At 43.7% G+C, this 15,377-nt stretch overlaps 4 long non-coding RNA genes across 4 annotated transcripts; 2 read left to right on the plus strand and 2 right to left on the minus strand.

The window, feature by feature from the left end:
- Positions 1–1,092: 1,092 nt before the first annotated feature.
- LOC309380978 lies at positions 1,093–8,876 on the minus strand. The gene is made up of 2 exons (XR_014173250.1): positions 8,652–8,876; positions 1,093–1,474 (listed from the first exon to the last, which is right to left on the minus strand). It is a non-coding gene; the product is annotated as an uncharacterized lncRNA (long non-coding RNA).
- Positions 2,424–6,294, plus strand: LOC309380950. The gene is made up of 3 exons (XR_014173213.1): positions 2,424–2,702; positions 3,011–3,235; positions 5,664–6,294. It is a non-coding gene; the product is annotated as an uncharacterized lncRNA (long non-coding RNA).
- LOC309380952 lies at positions 5,433–7,824 on the minus strand. The gene is made up of 2 exons (XR_014173215.1): positions 7,114–7,824; positions 5,433–6,672 (listed from the first exon to the last, which is right to left on the minus strand). It is a non-coding gene; the product is annotated as an uncharacterized lncRNA (long non-coding RNA).
- On the plus strand, positions 8,001–10,512 carry LOC309380960. Its single transcript, XR_014173227.1, has 2 exons — positions 8,001–8,358; positions 9,886–10,512. It is a non-coding gene; the product is annotated as an uncharacterized lncRNA (long non-coding RNA).
- Positions 10,513–15,377: the final 4,865 nt, after the last annotated feature.

Below are 15,377 nucleotides of genomic sequence, written 5' to 3' on the forward strand. Positions count from 1 at the left end.
GTGGAAATACAAAAGAGCCTTCAGTTCACATAGGCCTTGGGGGGAGGTTGGTGAATCAGCATGGCCATTTGGGACACTGTTCATGGATTACTTTGAAGTGCTTGATTTTGCTTCTGTATACTGATTCTATGGGTGGCTTTTAACTCTGTTTAGTTGATTTGAAGTTTTGGCATGTTTTTGGTTTTTTTAGTGTGTAAACTTCACTCAACTAAGGGGATTTGCACTAAAATGTCAGAGATATTCCACAATGACTTTTTCCTTTTTTAAAAAAAAGAAAGAAAAAGAAAACTGATGTGGAAATGTGCAGCACCAAACTGAAGACTGGGGAAATGAGAGAAACTGAAATTGATAGATTCACTCATCTCTAGGATGGGCAAGGAGAAACTTAAGGGACTGTGAGGCAGTTCCTGGCACTGAAGACCAAAGCAAAACATATGAGGATAGAGCAAAAGAGAAGGGAAGGGAGAAGTGCATAAATGTAAAATGTGAGAGAAACGTGTGTCAGGTCCATTCCTCTTCCTCACATGCATTTCCAAGTGACATTCTTTGCTATCGTTCTCTGTAACCCTTAAAAAGCTTCCATTGCAACAAAAACTGTCCATTTCATGGGAGATATGTTTGCCGTATGAATAATAAATATTGTTTTGAACGATGTTGCATGGACAAGTCATGCAGACAGAGTAACCTCGCTAGCAATCCAAAAATAACTTGCTGATAACATTCTGAGCAGAAGGTAGAAGAGCAGCCATGTTGGATTGCTATTCTGCGGGGGGAAATGTGACAGTCCAGAGTGTCACTGGAGATGTTTATTTTGCTCATATTATGGATGGCCTGTGATGTTAGCCGCTGGTTGTGAACAAACACTCCCTTCCCCCTCAAGAAAATTTGATGGTCTTATTGATCTTTTCCCTCTGTCAAAACCTCTCAGATGTGCTGCTCAAAGAAGACCCTCCCAAATTTACTTCAAATATCACTATATGGGAGCCAGATCACTATACTGCCATATAAAACAAAGAAAAACAAAGCTACCAGAATGCCTATATTACGCAAATCCAATTGAAAAAACACATAGATGTAATAGGCTGTATGATAACAATTGCAAAGTTATTTACTAGAAACTACTTCTCGAAAATTAGGTACCGCTTCTCATAGCGACAAAATCAACATTGTGACATAATATATTGAAATGTAGCTTATTCAGTAGACAACCAATTCCAGTATGTACAAAATACAACTCCTATTTGTCAGTGCCGTAATACATTCATTTCTAATTTCTTCATCTTCTCTTGTATTTTTCTGTATGACGTATTCCTTAGAAGAGTGACATGAAATAATAATAAGTGTCTAATGAAGATGATAAAGTTGGTAGACAAAAGAAACTGGCACTGGTAGATGCTGGCACAGGCAAACAAGGCAAGGATTCCTGACTATTCCCCTGTTTTGCCCGAAGGGGCTTCATCAACTGTGCGTAGTTCTAAATCATATAAACATAGACACTTTGTAATATAATAGGTACACAAATTCCAAAGAAACATACACATATATAATAAATGCACATACCAGTACTGTATATAACAGCTACAGGGAACTTTAAGTGGTACCTCACAAGACGAAATTAATTCATTCCGCGAGTTTTTTCTTCTTGCGAGTTTTTTGTATTGCAAAGCACGGTTTCCCATAGGAATGCATTGAAAATCAATTAATGCGTTCCTATGGAAACCGCTTGCCGGGCTGGCGGTGCGGAGTAGGGCTTTTCTCCCCACCGCAAGCCTTCAGGACAGGTCCGGGAACAGAGGGGAAGGCGCTCTGCTTCTCCTCTGTTCCCGGAGCTTGCGGGGCTTGTGGTGAGGAGAAGGGCTTTCCTCCCCACTGCCAACATTCAGAACAGCATTCTGAATGTTGGCCGTGGGAAGGAAAACCCTCCTCCCACCGCAAGTCTTCAGGACAGGTCCGGGAACAGAGGGGAAGGTGCGTTGCGCTTCTCCTCTGTCCCCAGACCTGTTCTGAAGGCTGGCAGTCCACCGCCAGCCTTCAGAACAGCCATCCGAAGGCTGGCGCGGGGAGAAGGGCTCTCTTCCCCGCCGCCAGCCTTCGGAGGAGCCTTCTGAAGCCTGGCGGGGGGAGGAGGTCTCTCCGCCCCACCACCAGCCTTCGGAGGAGGTCCGAGGACAGTGGGGAAGACGCACTGCGCTTCCCCGCTGTCCCCGGAGATTTCCCTATGGGCTTTTGTCTTGCGAAGGAAGCCCATAGAGAAATTCGTCTGGCGAAGCACCTCAAAAAACGGAAAACTCTTTCTTCTTGTGAGTTTTCCGTCTTGAGAGGCATTCGTCTTGCGAGGTACCACTGTATTTGCAATAGGTTTGTAATAGGTTTGTAATAGGTTTTTTAAATATATAAAACAAACAAACAAATTAAAAGGCCCTCATTACTTTCTTTCGTACTCCCTTTTTGTCAAAATAGAGGGAAGTCAAGGACAACTTGTATATAGCAATTTTCCTGAAGGAGAGAGGGCGGAAGACATGGCCACATTCCCACCATACATTTAAAACCCTATGACACCACTTTAAACAGTAATAGCTTCCCTCAAAGAATTCTGGGAGATGTAGTTGTGAGTTCTGAGAGTTGCTAGGAGACCCCATTCCGCTCACCAAGTAGCAGTTTGCAGTGGTTTAACAGTCAATCCTTCTTCACAGGGAGTTTTGGTAATTGTAGCTCTGTTGGGGGTGGGAATGGGGGTCTCCTAACAGCCCTCAGCATGTTTAACAAACTACAGCTCCCAGAATTCTTTGGGGGAAGCCATGAATTTCTAAAGAGGCATCATACCACTTAAAATGTATAGTGTGGCTCTGGGCTGACTTTGTAATCAGGCTCCACTGAAAATACACACACACTTTTATAGAGTCATTTTCGTAGATATCGTGGTGTTTGTTAATTATAGTGATTTTTTACTGGGGACAGATGAGGCAGCAGAGGGTTTAAGTCATTCCCCCCCCTTCATTTTTGCAAACAGCTTTGTCGCTGCCACTTAGAAACAGAAGGAGCTGACTTTTGCCACTTCAGGTCATCTGGTTCACCATCGTCACCACTGATCAGCAACTGATCTCCAAGGTTTCAGGCAAGAGTCTTTTCCAGCCCAAGCTGGAGATACTGGGGTTTGAGGCTAGGACATTTTGCATGCAAAGCAGTTGAACTACAGTGTTTCCCCCAAACAGCCTCAAGTGGAGAAAATCCTCCAGTGAGTAGCCCATCCTGTTCTTTAACTATAAAATTTCCCATTTGGAACACTAAAGGTAAAGGGACCCCTGACCATTAGGTCCAGTCATGACCGACTCTGAAGTTGCGGCACTCATCTCGCTTTATTGGCCGAGGGAGCCGGCATACAGCTTCCAGGTCATGTGGCCAGCATGACTAAGCCACTTCTGGCAAACCAGAGCAGCGCATGGAAACACCGTTTACCTTCCCACCGGAGCGGTGCCTATTTATCTACTTAAACTTTGATATACTTTTGAACTGCTAGGTTGGCAAGAGCAGGGACCAAGCAACGGGAGCTCACCCTGTTGCGGGGATTTGAATCGCTGACCTTCTGATTGGCAAGCCCTAGGCTCTGTGGGCCACCCGCATCCCTATTTGGAACACCACTACCCCATAATTTAGAATTGTTCCCAGAAGAATTGTAGGGGGTGGTAATCTGGCTGCTACCACTGCCTGATCTAGATTTTTTTAAAAAAATCAGTTCAATGCAGAAATGGAATGGAACAGAATTGTGGGTAAAAACATGCCAAAGTGATACAGACTGGCAATAGATTTGTTCACCTCTGTTAATGCCTTCAGGCATTCGGTCACATCCACACCATATGTTTAAAGCACTCTTATGCCACTTTATGAGTCACGGTTACCCCCTCCCCATAGAATCTTGGAAGTGGTAGTTTGTGAAGGATCTCAGCACCCTTAACAACCTACAATTCCCATGATCCTTTGAGGGGAGCCATGGCTCTTAAAGTGGTACAGGAGTGCTTTAAATGTGTGGTGTGGAGTGACCTCAAACCATCTGTGGCTTCCATTTCCTCCTTACGTGCTTCTTGCACATCATGCAGAGGAGGAACTAATTTATATCTCTTGTGGTAAAGGCAAGACCTTTATATACCCCTGGATCAGACTTGTTGTGGGGAGTCTTGACTGGCTGGCATTGTATGTTACAGGGTCTACCCTAGAAGTAAGTTCCTTCTCTAGCATTTCATGTGGCATTTAGAATATTGGTAGAAACCATATTCATAAATTCATGAATAAGTTAGGTTGGAATATTTATTTTAAAAACTGACACCCTTTGCTTCCCTGCGTAGCTCTGAGCTACACCTGAGGCAAGATCTAACTGAGCCCCCAATTCAAACTTTCTCTCACTAGCATGGCAGCTGTTGAAAATGGCTTCGACACGGTCAGGACTCCATGTGGCTACAAGAATGTTTGAATTCTCTTTCCCACATAGGGAGAAGCTGCATTGGCACGGACACCTTCCCACACAATCTGGCAGATCCATGGGGGAAGGAGATTCAAATGTTCTCTTCTCACAGCTACACGGAGCCCAACGACATGGAAGTTATTTTCAGAACAGCTTCACTGCTGAGAAAATATTTAAACAGGCCCTGACAATGACTAAAGTAAAACTAAAAAGTTTGGCCGGTGCCTTTGTTATACGTAGATCATCTCCCTTAAATATGATTTTTTAAAAATCCAACTGTACTATCTGAGAATTCTGATGTGCTGCTCATTTTCTGAAGCATTTTTACCCTAGCCAAAAAATGTTCCCATACTGTCGGGATGCTGTCAGCGGCTCCCAGCTGGTTACCCAGGAAAGTATAAAGACAAGGAAAAGTTTCTTATAGTCCTTTTTTATTTCAATCTTTACAGAGAGATGGTATAGAATCCAGCCTCTTGGATAATGGCGTTGTCCCAAGTAAATCTCCACCCCCAGTCTCTCCCACTTCCTCATTTGTCATTCTCATCATCTCCTGTACGGGTGCTGCTACGTGCCCTCTGTCTTTGAGCTCTTTGCTCTCCTACTTTCAAGGCTCGCCAGGTTCTTTGAGATGGAGGATCTGGAATGCCTTCTAATGACAACATGTCAGCTGGGTGTTGTTCTGGGTTTCCCGTGGTTTCCCAACTTTCCCCCTCATCTGCCTCTGAGCTGCCACCTCCCCCAACCCCCTGTTGTAAATCTATACTGTCTTCCTCCTTCCTGAAAGGGTCAGGGTGGGGAGGTGGTCTCCACCATTCCTCCTCTGCCCAGTCTCTGACTCATACAGCTGACAAAGATGAATGATGAGACAGCCCCTGTCCTCATGCTTACAATCTGAGAGCCATGTCATAAAAGGAAAGGGCATCTGGGGGGGAGAGGAAAAGCGCAACCTCAGGCAACTTAGTTCTTGAGGCGGCAGTTTAGGAGGTGATTAATACATTAATTGTTGTAGTAGTAGTAATAATTACAGAACAACCAGCTTGGATGGAAACAGTTGAAAGAGACGAGCACTGCTTTCCATCTTTCCCTCTGTTGCAGCTTGATGGAAGGAATTCTGTGTGTCAGCTGTTAGAGGGAGAAGGTTGATGGAAGTGATACCCTAGAGGTACCATTGGAGCAACACTGCTTCCCTCTTCTCCATCTTTTAAAGCCTGGTGGAATGGCTATACCTGATGACAGTTCACAGCGAGAGGAGTCTGACTTCTCAGCAATGCAGATAATGACCCTGCCTCTCAACTCTCAACGTTGGGTTCTAGACTGCCATAATGAACCTTTGAAAAGAATTCCACATCTAGACACTGATAAGAAGGAAGAGGAGCCCACTAACTGTTATTCCCTGCATGCATCTTCCATATACTTTAGTACTAAACATGGCTGGGTTTGCTATAGACGATTTAGTCTCAAAAATGCAGCTCTGCTGTTTATTTGCTTTGAACTAGAGGTGGTTGTTTTTTTTTTCTTGTAAAGCCGTATCCTTAAAATGAACTCTCTGTGACTTGGGCCGATGATATTAACATTTGGAAACCATGAAAATGAATTCTACTCACATATGGCTTTAAATCCTTTCTCAGTTGCCTCTCAAATATGGAAATGCTTAATGGAAGAGAGAGAGAGAGAGAGAGAGAGAGAGGAGGCTTGAGAGAATTTCTGGCAATAGAATTCATGCTGTGCCAGTAAGTTGTTGTTTGGAACACTTATAAAGTGCCTAAACCCTTATAAATGCTATAGTGGTAGGAATAAAATAAAATAAAGTGTCCCCTGGTCACAGACTCATCATCGAATTGACACAATTTGAAAGGGAAAGAAGAATGGGGAGGGAAGCAAAAGGTAGAGTGGCTAGTCCACCCCCTTAGCTAATGGGAAGGGACAGTCAGAGGGAAGGAGATGGGAAGGATGCTGTTCTGCATTTATCGATCAATTGATTCAGTTGTGGTGACTCACATCACTAATATTTGGAGCTGGGAACAGCAGGTTAAAATTGGGCAAGCCCTCTCATGCACCAAAATGCAGTAGAGGCTAAGCAAACCTTCGACCTCCTCTGTACAATATTCAAGCTCTCTTTAGGGCCTGGGTGGATGACGAGACAAGGAGCTGAGCTGAAGTTCTTGCACTACGTCTGCTGAGCTTCCAACCTCTGGAGAAAGAACGACTTCACCCACCTGTAATGGGAATTGGGGTTGCTCGTGCGTAAGTTGCCTCTACTCTTGGCAAAGTTGCGTGGTTAAACCTTTCCCTGGCTGCACAGCCCTTACTCCGCGGCTGTGTCAGTCACTGGCAGAATCCGTCAGTGGCCGTTTCCTGAACTTCTTCCAGCATAAAAGTTCTTTGACGCCAAGTCTCCACCTAGTCTCCCTGCGCGGAAGTCTTCTGCGCAGGGTGGGCGTGGCCAGCAGAGGACCTGTGCTCTCCCCGCTAGTTTCTGTGGAAGAGTCCTGGAGACATCTCTCCGAAGCCCTCCCCTGCTCCCCTTTCTTCCTGGGTGTCACGCTGATTTCCTTCCTCAGTGGATGAGTTCCCTCTCTCCCTGCTGGGTCCTTCTCCAGCATTGCTGGAGAGCCTTCCCTCCACTCCTGGCTCCGATGGCAGTTCCCTGACACCACCCCTCTTATTCTGCTGCTGTATCACACATAGGAGACACAACTTTGGTTCTGAAATTCTGTTAGTCTTGTTTAAGCAGCCACAATCCCTACTAAAACTGTTGGCTTGCAGCTGAGGTTACTGTGGTGGCTGGTGTTTTTCATTTGTGTACTTTGAGAAAATCAATGTATAAAACAAAAGGCATCTCTTTAAAGATTTATGGGTACTTAAGACATGACAGTGATTGCCTTTAATTCATATATCAGTAGCGTGTGTGTGTGTGTGTGTGTGTGTGTGTGTGTGTTTTCTAAGTGGCTACAGTTAGAATTTTAATCCCCAGGAAAATGGATATTAACAATAAAGGGCTTGAATTAATTCAGAAGCCCTGAAAAAGTCAGGAAAGGTATTTCCATTGGATAAAATCCAATGGGTGCCTGGGTCAGGGGTGTCATCTAAGGACAGAAAAAGTGACTCAAATACTGTCCAACATTTTAGGATGTGAAAGCGGGACACACCCACTCACCTCGTTCAATCTGCACACTCTTCCCACCCACCCACCCTTCCCAATCTCCATGCTCTTTTTGCCACCACCACCCCACCCAATCCCTGCACCAGCATCCACTGACCATCAACAACAATCTGAGGATGCTTGTGTGCTCACACCAGAGCTTCATGACTAAAGCTGTAATCCTAACCCTAGCTATCTCGGAGGAAGCCACCTTGAATTCAGTAGGACTTACATCTGAGTATACAAAGCTAGGATTGAACTGTAAGTGGGGATTGAAATCCATACATCCTTGGTTCAAGTTGGATGCCCTGCCCACTAAAGAACAAAGGCTGCTTGGGCTCCCAATTTCTACCACAGCTTGTCAAGCTATCAAGAACACACCCAAGAACACACCCACTGGGTGGCAGAGTTTAGCAGATAGAGAACTGGATATTTATAGTAAAGTATACACTCCAAAAATATCCCAAATCCAAAAATATCGTGGATTGACACCAGTCTGTCTCAACCAGCCAGCACCATCCATCACATACTGACATGGTAGATATACAGAGCTGTCAGTGTCAATGAAGAAGATTAAAAGAATCCCACCAGGTCAGATCAGTGGCCCGATCTAATCCACAATCCTGTTCTCACAGTGGTCAACTAGATGACTATGGGATGCCTGCAATTATGACCCCAGCACAGCAGCACTTGCCCGACTTTGTGATTACTGGAAACTGACATTCAGAGGAACCAGGTGAAGACCATCCTATGCACCCAGGTGTATGGAATCTGGGCCATTCTGTTTTTAAGACAGTGTTTTAATTTGGGGGCGGGCGAGTGGCTTTTATTTTCATTGTTGCAGACACATTGCTTTCTGTTTTTTTATATCTTGGGCCCCATCTGCACTGTACACGTGAAGCAGTATCCTATCACTTTAGCATATTCATTAATTAATTAATGGCTTTACAGTATTATTAATTAAATTAATTATGTAAATTTGTATACCACCCTTCATCCGTAGATCTCAGGGCAGTTCACAATTTAAAATATTAACACAAAGTGGTACAAAACCTTCTCAGGCCAACTTCAGGATCTGCCTTCTGCCTTCGCTCCAAGCATGCAGGTCTTTCTTAAGTAGCCTCAGAGACAGTGGGGATGTTACTACCACAATTCTGAACAGAGATCGACGAAATCCCCAATAATATTGGGAACCAAGGAGCATGCGTTGCAGCAGCAGAATTCTATGTATGTTTACATAATAGTATATTCTGTTGAATTCAGTGGGAGTTACTGCAAGGTAAGAATGTATAGGATCGGAACCTCCATCTCTCTAGTTACTGCATTCACTCCTTTCTAGTGGCCGCATGACCCACTTTAAACAGCCATTGCCGCCCCCAAAGAATCCTGGGAAACTGTCGTTTGTTATGGGTTCCGAGAGTTGCTAGGAAACCTCTGTTTCCCTCACTGAGCCACAGTTCTCAGTAGTTTAACCACCAATCCCTCTTCCTTAGGGAACTCTGGGATTGTAGCTCCGTGGGGTGAATATGGTGCAAAGGAGGCTTTGTATTCAAGTGGTCTCCTTGTTGTTTCGTTGTTGGCAGAACAGTGCCATTAAGCAAACAAGGTAAAGGTACCCCTGACCGTTAGGTCCAGTCACAGACGACTCTGGGGTTGCGGTACTCATCTCGCTCTATAGGCTGAGGGATCCGACATTTGTCCGCAGACAGCTTCTGGGTAATGTGGCCAGCATGACTAAGCCGCTTCTGGCAAACCAGAGCAGTGCAAGGAAACACTGTTTACCTTCCCGCCGGAGTGGTACCTATTTATCTACTTGCACTTAGACGTGCTTTTGAACTGCTAGGTGGGCAGGAGCTGGACCGAGCAATGGGAGCTCACCCCGTCGTGGGGATTCGAACTGCCGACCTTCTGATCAGCAAACCCTAGGCTCTGTGGTTTAGACCACAGTGCCACTCGCGTCCCTTGTTGTTTCGTTGTCCTTGTAGTTATTGGAGGAACAGTGCCATTAAACAAACAAATGAAGCCTTAAAACTGCTTCTGCATAAGTCATCCTGCAGCAATCCCCCAGAATGCCACATCAGTGCATCATTGCTTGTCGGAGAGTAACTTCCACATCCCTGTAGTCTTTGGACTGCTAAGGTCTGGCAATCTTCTCTGGTGAATGCACCTGGTAGTGCAGGGACTGTCATGACCAATTGTTCCGCTCCGTGGCTGCTTGCACAGCATCAGACACTGCCCTTTTGAGACCCAGCAGTGAATGTAGTCATAGGTTACCCTGTCTTTTCAGATCTGCACCAGACTTGAGAAATCTTCTGTGAGAGGTTCTCTCTTCCCAGATTTTAGGATGGAGGCAGAAAGGAAAGCAAGCAGAAACAAGTGGACTGTTTCAGACATTAGTAGACCTCAGGGTGTGCACAGATACATTTTCTGAATGATTGTCACCTCTCCCAATCAGACTTTTAAAAAACAACAACTCCAAGAGCAGAGGACTTTCTTTGCTGTGTGCAAAAAATTAAACATGATTTGTTTTGGAAAAGATATAAATGGCCAGAGAACACATAACTGTGTGTTATGAAATTTGCTTTTGTACGCGACATTAGCAGCGAGAATCCTGGTGGCTAAATACTGGGAGGGTAACCAGGTACCGACCAAAGAGGAATGGTTATGTAAATTATGTGAATATTTGGAACTGGCCAAATTGATGGATATAATAAAACTAAAGCCAATGGATACAGTCAAAAAGGAATGGAAGTGCACAAATGATTATTTAGAAAGACAAGGTTCTAATGTAAAACTTTGGCTGTGTCTAGAATTACCTCATGAATGGAAAAGGGGAAATATACATATATACATATCTATATATTAAGATGAAAATAATACTGAAATGCAGATAAAATATGAAATGTGAAAGGAAGTGTTGTGAGAGTGATGCAAGTCTATTATTACTGTTATTTTGTAAAATAGTGTTTATTGTATTGAAACATTATACTTTTCTTTATTATTTTACTGGCTACTTTTCTTTGCATTTCTTCTTCTTTTTCTTCTCTATTTTTTCTTTCTATATATTATTCTTTATGTATGGTTTGACAAAAATAAAAAGGAAATAAATTTGCTTTTGACCTACACACCAGCAGGGTCCTGATCCAAGGTATAATTCTTGGTTACCTTCAGGGGTCATAAGAACCCAGTGACAGCGTGCATGCAGTCATAGAATCATAGAGTTGGGGTCATCTAGTCTAACCCCCGGCAATGCAGGAATCTTTTTGCCTAATGTGGGGATTGAACCTGAACGAAATGCAGACCTGAGTCCAAACTAAGAGAATGAATTTTAATAAGGACAAATGCAAGATTCTGCATTTAGGCAGGAATAATCAGATGCACAAGCATAGGGTGGTGGACACCTGGCTGGCCAGCAGTATATGTGAAAAGAATCTAGGGGTTTTAGTAGACTGCAAACTTAACACGAGACAACAGTGTGATGCAGCAGCAAAAAAAGCTAATGCAATTCGACAGCATCAATGGGAGTGTCAAGATCAAAGGAAATAATAGTATCACTCTATTCTGCATTGGTCAGACCCCACCTGGAATCCTGTGTCTAGTTCTAGACACTACAGTTTAAGAAGAATATTGACAAGCTAAAACGTGCAGAGGACAGAGACCAAGATGATCAAGGAAAGCACGTGTTATGAGGAACAACTGAGGAATTTGAGTATGTTTAGCTTAGAGAAGAGAAGATAGAGAGGTGATAGGATAACCAGCTTCAAATATTGGAAGGGACTGAGTTTGTTATCTGGTGCTCCAGAAGGTAGAACCTGAAACACTGGATTCAAAAGACAAGAACAAATATTCTAACTAAACAGTAGGAAGAAGTTTCTGATGGTGATGGACTTTGATTGGATATCTTTAAACAGAGGTCTGCAGGGGGTTGGAGTAGATAGCTCTTGAGATTTCTTCCAGCTCTACAATTCTGTTATTCTATGATGGGCAAAGCCAGGATTTATGTTGGGGTGGGCAGAACCTCAGTAAGTTAAGTATTTTTATTGGCTACAAGAAATCTACTTAAAGGTCATCTAGGAATTTCATCTCAATGCTACCAACATGAGTTTGACCAAACTGCTGGAGGCAGTGGAAGACAGGAGTGCCTGGTGTGCTCTGGTCCATGGGGTCACAAAGAGTCAGACATGACTAAACAACAACAAGGAATTTCATCCAGGATGAGATATCAGGATTGATACCTCTGGCAAGGTTTGCCCAAACACGCTTCTAGCATTCATGAAAGACATTTGCAGTATTTTTATACTGCTTTTCAAATGGACCTCAGAAATCAGTTTACCTAAGAGCCCAGGTCCTAGTCTGAGTTTCTGTTCTAACCACTGTAATACATTACCTATTAAAGACACTTTGAGGAACTGCCATGCACTATACCCAAAACTTTGCAGTCTTTCATTCCATGCCCCCAAATATGCCATTGGACCTATCAGGATACCACCAAACAACAATGAATTCAAGACTTCAGGCTTTCCACTTCTTCGAGTGGCTATGGAATTTGTGGCATGCAGTAAGACAGGTTAGAAATATACAAGCTTCTGGGACTTTGGGAACAATTATTAATTTGTATGCTAACTGTTAGCTGTCCATGGTCCTGAAGGTCTTGTCTCTGCCTTGAGTCTTCCTGTTCCCGAATCTTGCTTCGGGGCTTCATCTCTCAGATGATTGGTTACATTATGGGTAGCCAACGTGGTGCCCTCCATATGTTTTGGACTTCAGCTCTCATCAGTCCCAGCCAATATGGGCAATGGGCAGAAAGGATGGAAACTGCAGTCTGCAAGAACTGCAGAACACCACGTTGGCTAACCTTGGGCTAGATTGCACTTATGAGCTGCGTCTGCCCTCAGCTCCATGTGATCTGTGGTTTTACTCAGCCCATTCCTCCATGCACATACTGACCTCCTCAGACTAGGTATGACTATTAATAATAATGATTTTCGATAGCACCCTTCAACCAAAGATCACAAGGTGGTTTACAAAATAAAAACACAAAAATGCATAACATAGTAACAAGCAAAAAGAATAATATTCACATAGAGTTTAAAGGGCCATAGATGGTTTAAATATCCAAGGCCTGGGAGAAGAGGAATATTTTGCCTGGTGCCTAAAGATATGTAAGGGGGAAAGCATTCCACAAACTGGAAGCCACAGCAGAAAAGGCCCATTCTCATGTTGCCACTCTCCAGACCTCTCACAGAGGAGGCACGTGAAGAAGGACCTCAGACTGTCATCGTAGGGCTCTGTGATTCGTAGGTGCTCTGTCGGTAGGATGTTATCTTTGAGGATTTTCTGACTTCCCAAGTGACAACTGAACTCACATCTTACTTCAATTTCCAGGGAACAGGATCGCACTAAGATAGGCCAGCACTGTATTCCTAGGATTTTTATAACTTGTAATGGACTTGGAAACTTTGAAGCGTTAATTGCAGTCATCCTGAAAATTGCAGGCATGTTTCCCCTGAAGTGGTTCTTGATTATCACAAGTCAGCCTTACAAGTTTCTGGATTTCATCCATGTTGCAACATACCGTTACTTTATGCACAATATTGCAATAGTTTGGATTGCAATATGATATCGATGTTTTGCAATATTCGTATTATTTGTAAGCATTTTTACCCAGGGTTTGGTCTTTCTCTTTTTTGTATATACTGTTCAGTTAGTGTGTGTATGCTTTCTTCACTGCACTGAACTATTTTCAGAAGGATAACTTTAAAGAGAATTCACATTTTTGCCAGCTTCTACTTTCATGGGGCCCAATAAAAAGCTATTCAACTCCAAGGGAATGTTGCTGCCCTCTTCAATATAAGTGGGTTGTATCTTAAATGTTCTTCACCCACCTCTGCATGTCCTTCATTCTGCCATTGCCTTCCCCAATGGTTCTTTGCTCTCCTTTATCTTGAAGTTTCTTAGAGGCTAGCAATTCCAAATGAAAGAAGCACGGAGAAATGATGGCTGGCAGCCGTACAATCTGAAGTGCTTCCTCTGTTCTTTTAAAAGAGGTAGCTCTAGAATTTAAAGGTAGATGACAAAAATGGGAAGGAAAGTGTCCATTTTGTTTGCATTTAGAAAAGCCAGAGGCAAAATCAAAAACAACCAGCCTGCAACGGCTGTACATAAAATTCCCAGCTCCCCATTTCTCACGCTGTTTGATGAAGAGAATCGTTGAAGTTTGCTTCTTCGATTGTTCAGCACATTCGCATACGCAGCCTCACCGGGATTGTAACCGTGGTTCATTTTTGCAGCTAAGTTGTAAGCCTATAATAACAATAACAACAACAATAAAATGACTATCCAGCTGGCTGTCATAACCTGTCAAATCACTGGCTGGAGAATATGAGCTGACAATGTTCATTTAGCCAGGGAATAACTGCATTCCAAAGAGATATAAATGGATATGTAATCCGTTTAGACCAATTCAGTTATTATGATAGACATGGAAAGATGATCAAGAAAAGCTGCTCCCCTGTCTCCTAAATGTTCTTTTGGAGAAGGTCAGATTTCAAAACTGTGGTCAAGGTTGAGAGATCAAGCTACATTCGTTCATGGGTCAGACGCTCAGACAACCTTTCCAAAGACCAAAGGAAGAATAGCCTCCTTGGGCTTTGCTAATGCTCAAGCAAACCTGCTGTCCTTTGCCCTACTGTGGCAAATATACATCAAGATACACAATGAGGATGATATTTTTAAAACATTGTTGCATGCTAACAAAGAACAGCATGCATATTTGGATCATCCTAGGCAAGAACATGATGGGGAAGGTCCATAGTGCATGTATATTGCTTGCAAATGATTCCAGGTTAAATTCTTTGTATGCAAATGATTCCAGGTTCAGTTCTTTGTATCTCCAGGTAGGACTGGGAATGCTTCCTGACTGATACCCTGGAAAGCCACTGTCAATCATTGCAGACAACCCTGAGCTGGTTGGATCAATGGTCTGACTCAGTAGAAAACAACCTCTTGTGTTCCTTCATTTCACCTTCCTGGATCATATCAAGGTCACTTTTGCTTGTTTTGTTTTGTTTTGCTTATTTGTATTCTGGCTTTTATATGCCTGTTGTCTTTGTCCATGGAGTTTTCTTGGCAGGGATACTGGAGTGGCTTGCCAGTTCCTCCTCCAGGTGGATCACATTTGGTCAAAACTCTCCACTATGACCTGTTCATCTTGGGTGCCCTGCTCGGCATAGTTCATAGCTTCTCTGAGTTATTCAAGCCCCTTCGCCATGGCAAGGCAGTGATCCCAGATCAAGAAGCTGAGGCTCCAATACTTTGGCCACCTCATGAGAAGAGAAGACTCCCTGGAAAAGACCCTGATGTTGGGAAAGATGGAGGGCACAAGGAGAAGGGAACGACAGAGGACAAGATGGTTGGACAGTGTTCTTGAAGCTACCAGCATGAGTTTGACCAAACTGCGGGAGGCAGCGGAAGACAGGAGTGCCTGGCGTGCTCTGGTCCATGGGGTCACGAAGCGTCGGACACAACTAAACGACTAAACAACAAAAACAACAACATTCTGGCTTTCCACCCAGTCGTGTCCCAAGCAGCTTACAGTAATCAATCAGACCCCCCTGGAAGCTCACAAGCAGGCCATGGAGTGATATTCACAGAATCATAGAATTGTAGAGTTGGAAGAGCCCTCGAGGGTCATCTAGTCCAACCCCCTTCAATGCAGGAATATATAGACAGCCTGTCAGAAGATTAAACTCGTGACCTTTGCGTATGAGCACCATGCTC

Source organism: Podarcis melisellensis (assembly GCF_964234715.1).
Source record: "Podarcis melisellensis genome assembly, chromosome: 12".
In the NCBI taxonomy this organism is placed as follows: Eukaryota; Metazoa; Chordata; class Lepidosauria; order Squamata; family Lacertidae; genus Podarcis; species Podarcis melisellensis.